Genomic DNA, 11,187 nt, shown 5'->3' with positions numbered 1-11,187 from the left:
CGCGGGAAGAGGAGTTCACCGTGACCCTTTCACAGCATCAAATTTAGGCACAGTCACACTCTCCTGCCATGAAGGAGGTGAGGGAGGGAGCGGGGAGCTGAAAACTCCAATTTATTGCTAGCTGAAGCAGTAAGTTGAAGTGACAAAATTCAGGTTTCCACCCACTTTCTTCTAAATTTGACATTTTGCTGTTATCGTTTTCCACAATTTATCTGAGGAAAATCTACTTTTAGGAACAGCAGCATCAATCTACTCCATGAAATTCAAATGAAAGAGATCGAGTCATTTTATTGATAAATGTGCCAAGCAGCAGTGCAGGCAGTTCAGGGAGGATACCCGTAAGAGTGACCTGGGCTGCCAGGACACCGTAGATGCTGGCGCAATGGGACTGCAGGAGTGAACTCGTACTGACTGACAGGTTGTCAATGAAAACACTCAGACACACCTCGAATTTCCTTTGTCAGAGGGAGAATACAATATTATTCCAATTCCAATCCCTTCCCAAAGGGCTCAACTGGAAGAACGAGCACCCCAGTCCCATAGGAAAGCAGAGGGAGCAATAACCACTGCTGGCAGATGAAGAGTGGCACATTGTCACCCCCATCTTTTTGTGTATCTCCCAAAGGAAGGTTTTCCATCACATCTGTTCCACTAATTTCAGTCAAATCTACAGAATGTCGGAGTCAGCTCAAAACTGCATTTCTCCATTGTTAAATTATTGGCCAGGGAAAGGGGGGAGTGGATAGGGAGGGGGAATGCCCAATCCCCACCTGCAGCTTTTGGAAACAGATGGAGCTGAAGATGACTGCAGAGAGCAGAAGCAGGCTCCTCTCCCACTGCCAGGGAGTTGAGGGAGGTGGAGGCATTATAGCAGTGTCCTCCTCCTGCTGCTGCTGCTTCCTTGCATGACAGTAGAGACTGGTGAGAGCTCATGGTCCTTGTGCCCTGCCACAGCTCCTGCTGCAAGCATGGGAGATGCTGGGGCAGCAGGGCTCTCAGACATCTGCCGGCACTCCATTGACACTACCTCTCCTAAAAGCTGTGTGAAACACTTTCCCATCCTTGCCAGAAGTGTTTTACAAAGGAATACCTGTCAGTTTTGTCCTCCAGTTGGCACTTATCTTGCTTCAAATGCAGTAAGATTTTTTCTTTTTTAGAACAAATATGTTGCCCCAGTTGAAAAACATCATAGTCAGAGTTAGGGACAGGCTTATAGGCTTTTCATAACAAAGCCTAAGCAAAGATCACAAGATTTTTGTAGCAGAAATCAGAATTTGCTATTTGTTTAAATAATATCACATGCTGTGGTGTCCCAACCTAGCTGGGACCTCCAGATGTTCTGAAAATATATTAGGATACTTAAAATATTAGTATGTTTCAATAAAGCTAAAAGTGGCACTGATTATACTGCCATTACATTAAATTCCTACAGATTATTAGTAGCAATAATTATAAGAGTAAAGTAATAATAAGTGCAATGAAGCTATAACTGACTTTTCAAAATGGAGACTCCTGAAACCTCTTGCATTTTGAGCTGAAATACAGGCAACAGTCCCATCAGCTTTCATCTCTATTTGCTGAACAAATCGATGGTCACTTGTGAAGGAACTGTTCATTTGCTAGTGGGTCATCAGAAAGGCTGACAAACATCAGCACATCAAGCATTAATCTATTTGTAATAGTGCCAAAGGACACTTTTATTGCCAAAGGACACTTTGGCACTATCCAGTGTATCTGGATGGACAGCTTTAAACCTCTCCTCATACCACCTTTTTTTTCCTAAAAATAAAACAAAACTGTCTCCTTTGGTAACTAAAAATAGGTGCTCTTAAGGGTTTAAAGATCCAGTATTGACCTAGACAGTCCAAATGCAAGAAAAAGTCAACACTGAGAGGGGCCCAAAGGAAAACCTCAGACCTGAATAACTCCAATTTTAGGGAAGTTCAAAATCTAGTTCATGCAGAGGTTTCATACAAGAGCTTCCTCTGTCCTTGCAGCCATGCAAATGGTGACGCACAGGTTACACTGATATAACAGGGAACTTTCCCAGGCACAGAAACTCAGTGACTACCCCATGAGGATGGTTCCTGGCGTGCTTTTGGTTCATGGCTACCTGTGCATTTCGCAGTATGGCCACATTTCGCAGCATGGAAAGGGGCCATCCACCAAGGACTGCTAACCTACCTGTCCACAGACATGTCTTATGCTGGCTACTGCGGGGACAGCACTATCTCCATGCCACTGAGTTGGGTCCTTCAAGGAATGCTTCCCAGTCAGGGCCTGCAGCATCAGGGCTGCTATCTCTGGGACTCACCAAGGAGGGTATTAAACAAAAGAGTGCCTTTAGGCAGTTAACGCTGTCTCTGTCAAGCTGGTAACACAGACTGCTTTTTAATTCGACGCTCAGGAAGATAAGTAGCTGCCCCTGCAGAAATGAGCTGCATGATGTGGAGACCTGCTCAGGCTTTCCTGTTGCTTGCAGGCCCCATGCTCACTTCAGCCTCCTGCTGCCTCCTGTTGCTGTTTGTTGCTTCTTTGGAGGAGCATGGGGGATGTCACCACCCGCGTATGAAAACAAAACTCACTTTATGTTACATCAGTAGCCTATTGACATGGAACAGCACAGTAAGCTTTCTTGCTGATAAATAAAAACAATCAACCTAACTGGTTGTTGTATATTCATCATTCCTGATACCTGGCAAACATTCTGGTTGTCAGGCAGGTAATATCTGATACATCTGCCCTGTTGTTTATCTCTCAGGCTACACCAACTCAAGCACCCAGCCCTTGTCTTCATTCTTTGCCTACTCTCTCCAAAGGCCAGATTGAAAGGAGTGGTCACCTTGGTATATTTTTATTTATGTTTTTAAACTCCAAGAGTACTAGGTTAATTGTGGACTTCCGAAAGCTTATAAAAACTACAGCTCATACTTAGTACCATTATTAATTCCAAACATTTACTGCCTGCTATTATAACAAACACTTGCTTAGGACTATATTCAGCCTACCTAAAATAGCACCAAACACTCCAGCTTTGGAGTCAAAGCTCAAGGGAGCAGGAGCCATTTGGTTTGGGTTGGCTCCTCACAGAGCCTTAGGAGATAAATAGACACAGTGTCCACGTCAGGCACTTTATAAGCACCGGCTGGAAAACACAGCCCCTACGTCTCTGTTGGCTGGATAAAAAGCCAACTCTGCAGCCCTGGATAGCAAGCAGGTTGTTTCAGCTCTCAGTTCTCTCAAACATACCATTTGTAACTGGCATGTCAGCTAAGCCTGTGTGATGCTCGCTAAAAGGCAGACAGGATACTGCCTGAAGGGCCACATTCAGATAAAGTGGGATTGTAGTTAAGTTTGTATCTAGAATCAATAAGGACTGACAGGCACTTACAAAGTCTTTTCAGAGCAATTCAGAGAGCTTATTCAAGGTCCTGAGTGCCATCTCGCTATGTTATTGGCATAGATTCGGAAGGTAAACAGTTTTCATGTGATCACAACCATTTCTGATCGATTAAACTATGTCCTGTAAAACTAAAAATAAATGTGCCTCTGAGACCGGTTTTCAGCTTTTGCAATCAACAAAGACAAAACTGTGGTTCTTCACCCTGCCACCAAGATTTAATGAAATTGCTTTTGGAAGTATTAAAAACAAGAACAGCAAATGAAATATAAATTTTAAAGTAAGGAGTGTTTTATGTCCCAAATTACTTTGGCAACAACTGGAAAGAACACCTGCAAAAACAGAGAAGACCTCTAGAGCTGGGGCTCACCTGAGACTGGGTCTCAGCCGCCCAGAAGAGATGCAGTGCCAGCGTGTATGAAATAGAGCTATGGGGGCCAAAAGACAGAAGTACATTTCATATAGGATCAGTAAATTGCCCTTAGGTGTTTTAACTAACTTCCTCTGCCAGGTATCAGAACCCAAAATAGTTTCATTTACAACTAGTCGATTCACACGAAACAGAAAATAAATAAAATAAAATAAAATAAAATAAAATAAAATAAAATAAAATAAAATAAAATAAAATAAAATAAAAGCTATAGCAGAGTTGCTGTTTGTGTGCCTGAAAAGGAACAAGGGGAAGAAAGTTGCTCCAGTAAAAAGTAATTTTAATTGTCAACTCAACCTATAAACAGTCTCGGGACCTACATAAAAATTACTTTTACAAGACAGCTTTTTCTTGGGTTTGGAATATTTTTTTCTCTTCCTGGCTTTCTTTCCACAAGCACATACAAGAGAATGGACCTCACATTTCTCCATCTTGTATGAACTCCATGTCATTGAACAGTGTCCAGCTTAGGATCTATCACTGGTATTATCTGTGTGGATTTCTCTACAGTTTAGTTAACAGAGACTTGATAACTGCAGGAACTCCCATTCTCATTGCACAGTTCAGAGATCCCCACAAGCTTCCTGACCAAACAAATACAACCCCACAGCACAGTGTGTTAGTGACATTAGCACAGCTACTGACAGGAGTAACGTCATGTTAGTCCAGCCCTGGAACTTAGCAAATTAATATAATTCTAGGATTAACTAGCTCAAGCACCAAATTTTCTGTCCAGTTTCAGTTCTTGAGTTATTTTGGTCAATGATAGCTCTCAGCATTGGATAACTACCTGGCTGTTTTTCAGGGACTCACCACATGTTGGTAAAACATATTAATCTACCAGCTGACCTAGGGTGGGCTCATCTAGAAAAAGATGAGAATGGAGAGATGGAAGATCATCTCAGCCTATGGAGATAGGTTCTTGCCTATCTCGGCAAGAACCACGCATTTCCAGTCATTATAGAGACCCTACTAAATGCTTCACTAATCATATAGACACTGCCTCCAACACAGTGGTGGCAGGTTTGTGGGCTAACCTCATGCCAGCAGTCATTCTGTAGACTTCACAAATTCCACAATACCAAATTCCAGGGTCTTCTCTTAGAGCTCACCTAAGTGGGTACAGACCCAAGGAATCCAGGGAACCTGACCAGCGTTAGAAATGATGCATAGTGAGAAATCTGCTCTTCTCAAGAAAAGGGGAGGATGGGTTTTTAATTTCACCTACTGCTTTCTCCACTTTGAAAAGCCTTGCCCTTTCCTTTGCAAGACTTTATCAAATGTCCTCATGTCTTGATGACTGGCATGAGCAAGAGAGAGAGAGAGAAACTGAAAGTGTGCAGAAAAATAAGAGGAAGAACAGGAAGCAAAACAATGAGAAAAAAAGCCTGATACTGGAGAAAGAGACAGGGATAATGTCTCCCTTCCCATGACTGACTGCGAGATTCATATCTGAGGAAATGGCAATGGATGCCCTGACAAGGAGCTGTGTTGAATATGAGAACTGGGACTAACTGGGCAGATTCACAGTGGGGCAGGACACAGACATCAGACAAGCAGACCCAGTGAGAGACAAACCCATGGAGCTAATCTGGATAAATGACCAGGAGCACAAATGAAGAGGGAGAATGATAAAAGGGAAGAACTCAGTGACAAAGGAAAACTGGTGGCAACATGAAGATGCTGCAGGGGCAGGTGGAAGTGAGTGGTTCCAGTCAAAACCACCTGGGGAATTTGTGGTGGGAAGTCATCACAGGACCTGCTGAATAAGGAAGCTGGAATTTGGGATAGGAGAGCTGAAGATGAGGGAAGGAAGCTGGCTGGGCATGGAGAAAAGGACTCAAACAGGCAGCCAGATTTGGCACAGGACAAAGCAGAAGGATGTGTTGATCCCGTACACTGAAGTAAGCAATGCTTCTGAGCCCACCATCAGGAATTTAAAGACTGTGCCAGGAGATAGGTACAGGAGACAACAGTAAATTGCTATTAAGTTAAAAATCCAAAAGGAGCCTTTATTCCCGGTTTAATTTGGAACAGCTGAATTTTGCAGCCCCAGAGTTCTTGTAATGTGCTTTGTGCACATGCACATTTGTACTTTATAGCACAGGACAGGTTCAGTCTATGCTATGACGGAAGCCAAGAGTACAAAATCATGGCTTTCGTTCTTTGTGATTTATTGCTTCTGACTCTTCAGCTGAAAAAGTTCGTTGGCCTGTCTTGTTTGTGCTCCAGATTACAGCACCTAATCTCACATCTGATCTGTTGTCAGACAAGGCTCATCGAGGCTGCCTCATCTCCATTACCTGTCCCCCATCCTAGTTTTTCAAGCTTACTGCTCCACCAGTTTCTCCTTTTCGTGGGAGGAGACCTTACATCACCTTTAGAGGGCTGGTTTATTTTTACCTACATTGAACTTCATTGTGCTATGTTTTCCAAGCATTTTAAATGCTGATGTGTCTCTTGCTTATTCCCTGTCCTCTGTCGGGCTCTGATCAGCGGGAGGCCTGGTTTACTTTCCTCTGGAAATGGCACCTTCAGATGTGAGCTACCATTCAGCAGAGCTCTTAGCAGGCCATTCCTTGGTGTGCCTGTCTCAGAGGCCACCAGAGAGCCAGGGACTACTGAAGCAGCAGGAGGAGTACAGACCTGGCAGCAGTACTAAAAGGGCAACAGTACATCCAGCCCCAGCTTTCCATTCCCACTTCATAAGCAAGACCAAGCTCATTGTACTGTGGCTGGTTTTGCACAGACACATCCAGCCTGGGCAGATCACTCTTCATGGGGCTCCAGGCCATTCCACATAGATTGGCTATGGATTAAGGATAACCAAGCAGCCTCAACATTGTCACCAAAACGGTCATGAGATAACAGCTTTCTCCTCTCTCCTGCTTTCTTCTTATTCCATCCCAAACCTCAGCTCCCCATGCAAGGATCCCCAAGCCATACAGAAGAGGATTTCTGATTCTCTCATTCCCCAAACCTATACTGCTCCACACACAGCTCCCCTTCCATGATTCCTGCTTCCCTTGTAATTACTTTACAGAAGAAGCCCTGACTGCTGACCTCTTCCATATTCCATGTTCACAGACCCTTTTCCTTACTTTCTGAGCCCATCCCACTCCCACATCCCCAGCTGAAAGCACTGACTCCAGCATTAGCTGAATTCCTCCCCAAAGTGCTCCAGAGATGGCTCCAGAGCAGATATGGAAACCCAGCCTGCCACCTTACACAAGACCAAGTTACCATGTGTGAGTTGATCCTTGCTCAGCCATAAGAGCTCCTATGGCCAACCACATCACCACTACATAGGAGCCTCTTCTCTATTGCTATCTTAGTGTTGCTGAAGTCCATGCAGTCCCAAGAGAGTAGGCAGGAGCAGCTGATGTCTCCTGGCCACCTCAAAACTAAGACATATGGAGAGAATCACTGATAATTTTTGAGATGTATCATGTGACAGGTGCTTTTGGCTCTGGTTGTCTGGAAGGAGGGGGAAGAGGTGAAGAGGGTCTCAGATGGATAGTTTTCTAGTGGAGGTTTAAATATGCCTAGCCATGAATCATTCTCATCTATGCTGACCGCAGAGCATCACATCTGTTGTTTTTATGGTCAAAAAAATAAAAAAAGAAGATGACTAATACATCGTTATATAGACAAGCCACTTGACTCAAGCCTGAAGCACAGTCTGCTAATTGGACAAAACCATGGCTCGTAATCGCATTTTAACATTCCTCCTGCTTAATGTTTGTGTTTGGTTAGCTACTGAAGGGTGTTAACCTAGAAGTGGTCACCACAAAGGTTTGAAGTTACAGTAACACCCCATTAAGCAGAACATGGCACATTCGCTTCACACCTGACATGCCAGTGGTAGCATTTGACACTCAGGAGGCTGCCAGCCAAGCCAAACAGCAGCACAGGGATCCATGCAAGGACAGCCAGGAAAGCAGGCAACGTTCTTCCATCTCCTAAAGAAAGCATGGGGGGATTCAAGCAAAGATTGTAAATCAACCATGTCCAGGTCAGCAGGCTCTCAGATAGCTCTTCTCTGCCAGCAGTCATTCTGCAGGTACATGCCCAGATCTGCACTATTCTGGGCAAAGCTGCCCAATGCACGTGACAGCAGAGGGGAACCAGTCTTCAAACACCGGCTGGAGCTCAGCACATAGATTCAAATCACAGCAGTGGCTGACTGAGGTGATAAAAATGCATGACAAAAGCATGCAAAACACTGAAACTGCAACAACAGATCAAGTGAAAGTGTTGGCTTATAGGACTCAGCTTGCTTTTCTTTGCAATCACTGGGCTGGAACCTATGAGGTTTTAATAATGCTCAAGGAAATGCCTCTGTGCAACTCTGGAGCACTCTTTACGGCCAGGTCTGTATTTTCCAGTCCTCTTTGCCCTTTTTCCCTGCTGATATACTCAATGGATTACACCACTGTGGCCTCATATATCCTCTGCTACCGTTTGACTGGTAAACATAGAGCAAGGGGAAAAAAAAAAATCTTTCTGTATTCCAGTAGCTCCCCAGGCTCAGCTCTCAAACATTCTCTGAAATAATGCCAGCTACTTTACATAGGTGCTATTCATGTTTTTATTTATGTATGAAAATTTATTTAACCTACAGGGTGGGGTTTACTTCTTGTCCACTGAATGGTGCCACCTTCAAACATGCAAACTTGATCTGTTTGCAGCATCCAAAATAGAAACATTGCTTGAAGAGTAATTAGATCAAAGTTTAAAAGGATAGATCCTCATTAAGGCTTTTCCTCAAAGACATTACAATCTTAGAGCTTGAAGCTAATCTTCAGTGTCAGCTGAAAGGGGAGCCAGGAGGGTTGAAAGAGGGGAACAACAACCATAACTTGCAATGGTTGCTGTTGCTGAAAAGAAACAAGGATTTAGTGCTCCAAATAGTTAAATCCATAAGATCTTTGAGGGAGAGCAACAGCCTTGAGACTTTCTCAAGTTTCCCTGCTTTCAACAAGACTTTGGTGTATTGTGAAGCAAAAGCTGAGTTGCCGAGTGCCCTGACTTTCCCACCCTCCCTCTCTCTCCCCCCCAAGGAAGCTGTCATTGCAAGGCAGCCACATAGAGCATGTGGAATATCTTGGGAGGAAAAATCCATAATAAGGTTGGTGATTTCCAGCCAGATTTCCCCTGGCCTGGCTTAATTCAGTCTTTCAGAAGCTTCATTCTCTCCTTTTTCTCTCTTTAGTTTTGGTTGTTTCTTCCTTTCTTCCTGTCACACTGGTGACCCTTCTTCCCCACTCTGTTTCTTAAATAGCACAAACAGCCTGCAAAAGATCCTGATGAGTTAGAAAGGTTTTTATCATTCATGTTTTACAGATAGAAAACTGAGGGACTAACCGGCTGTACGAACTGTATGGCAGGGCACAGACCCAACCTACAAAACCATCTTTCCTGTCTCTAGCCATTCATTCAGACACAGCCCTTGCACAATGGTTTCTTGTTTAATTTTCTTTCCTTGTAGTCAGCTTTCTTTCCTTGTCAAAATCTTCAGTTTCACTATCCCTCCACTTCTTAATGTTCTTATTTGATTCTTGACCTTTTGCTACAGTCCTCACTCCCATATATCTTTATTTGTGCCCCAAAATATCCCCTTGCCAGGGTTCTGTACATTTTCTTTGTGCCAAAGCTTTACACATCCCAGGAAAGCTATATGTTCCAAAGATATGAAAGGCAGCAAGAAAGCTAATAGATACTGGCAGATTTATTTCAAACTGTAGGAGTGGATTTAAGACTTGACTGATTCATAAGGCATGGGACTTAATATGGAAGAAGAGATAAAGTAATCCAATTGATCTATGCCTTAAACATGGACCAGTTCTGCTTGCTAATTAAAAGCAATAGTTATGTATAATCTATAAAAGCATTTGATTTCATTTCAATGGTCTTTGCAAATTGCAGTCCTTGATCAGCTGATTACAAGAGCAACAGATTGTAAAACAAATCTATCACCTCTTACCCCTATTATCACATCAATTACAACAAATTGTGCAGGATATAAAACTGAGTGGAAACATATGCATCCCTTTGATAATTCTGAATTTCAATTTTCCATCGTGTAAAAAGATCTCTTTAATCTCCAAAATGTTTCTAGTCTGAATCTTACAGTATTAAGAAATGTATGTGTACCACATGAATGAGTTAGGAAAGCTAGTGCACAAATGTTATTATAAAGATTATAAAGATTTATGAGACAAAATGCAGTCTACAATTAGGGTCCACTGATCTAAATGTGATGCCAGGACCAGAGCACCCTGCTCATGAGCCACTGAATACACGTGACATTACCCCTTACACATTTACACTGCTCAAATAAGAGGTATGCACCTAAAATATGTTTTCAGTGTTGGAACAATACTTCTCCCACATTACACTTCATTTCCATTTATTTAGATGGTTTATCCACTTCATGCTAAACTCTGACATATTTTAAGCCACTAATTAGCTGAATTCCCATCGGACCTGCTGCTACAAGTTTCTGAGATTTGTGTAGCTAGTTAGACCCAGCCTAATCAGAGAGGTTCCATTGTACAACCAGTCCTCAGAGGTATAAAAGTATATAAAAGGATAAGAAGAAAAAAAAAAAAAAGCGTTGGATCACATTGATTTCAGTGAGTCAATGGGAGGTCTGGTTAAACACAGAGTAAGAGCTGAGGAAAGAATCTTATAAATCAGTGCAATACAGATGACATTGTCAGTCTACAAAAATGCTTTTCCAATATAATAAAAAGAGGGTCACTGACACACTGGAAGAAATCATTTAAGTGCCTCCATCTTAAACAGAAGTAACAAATAAAAAGAGATTATGCATTTTGCCAACCTAAATACCTTTTCTAAAGACAGCCAAGGATCTTAGATGTTAAAGCAAAACAACCACCCCAGTGAAGAATTATCTAGCTCAGTGGACCCCTTAATGGAGAAGGAGGGGAAAGAAGCCCCTGGAGCAGACTATACAGGCTTAATTTCCCCAGCCCTCTTTCCCTCTCCCTGACAGCCCCCTGAAGGATTAGCTGAGCCACAGGGAGCTGGAGGCAAGCGGGCCCAAAGACATGGCATGGGTGCTGCAGCCAGCCCATTGACCAGTCCCATCTCCAATCTTCCTGTGGGATCTGGGGTCAGGCTCGTATAGGGATTTGCCAGAACAGAAATTCAAGGATTGCTGCATGGAGAGAAAGTGGTGTGAGTAGATTCTGACTGCTACACCCAGGGAAATGTCATGTATAGGGGAAGATGGAGACTGGAGAGAGGATTATAGGAAGGATGACAAATTATTGAAATGGAAATTATTATCCAATTGAATTGTTATTGAATGGAAATCTATGTGGAAGAG

This window comes from Anser anser, assembly GCF_964211835.1.
Source record: "Anser anser genome assembly, chromosome: 1".
Lineage (NCBI taxonomy): Eukaryota > Metazoa > Chordata > Aves > Anseriformes > Anatidae > Anser > Anser anser.
The sequence above is the reverse complement of the archived record's forward strand: the minus strand, read 5'-3'. Positions refer to the sequence as shown.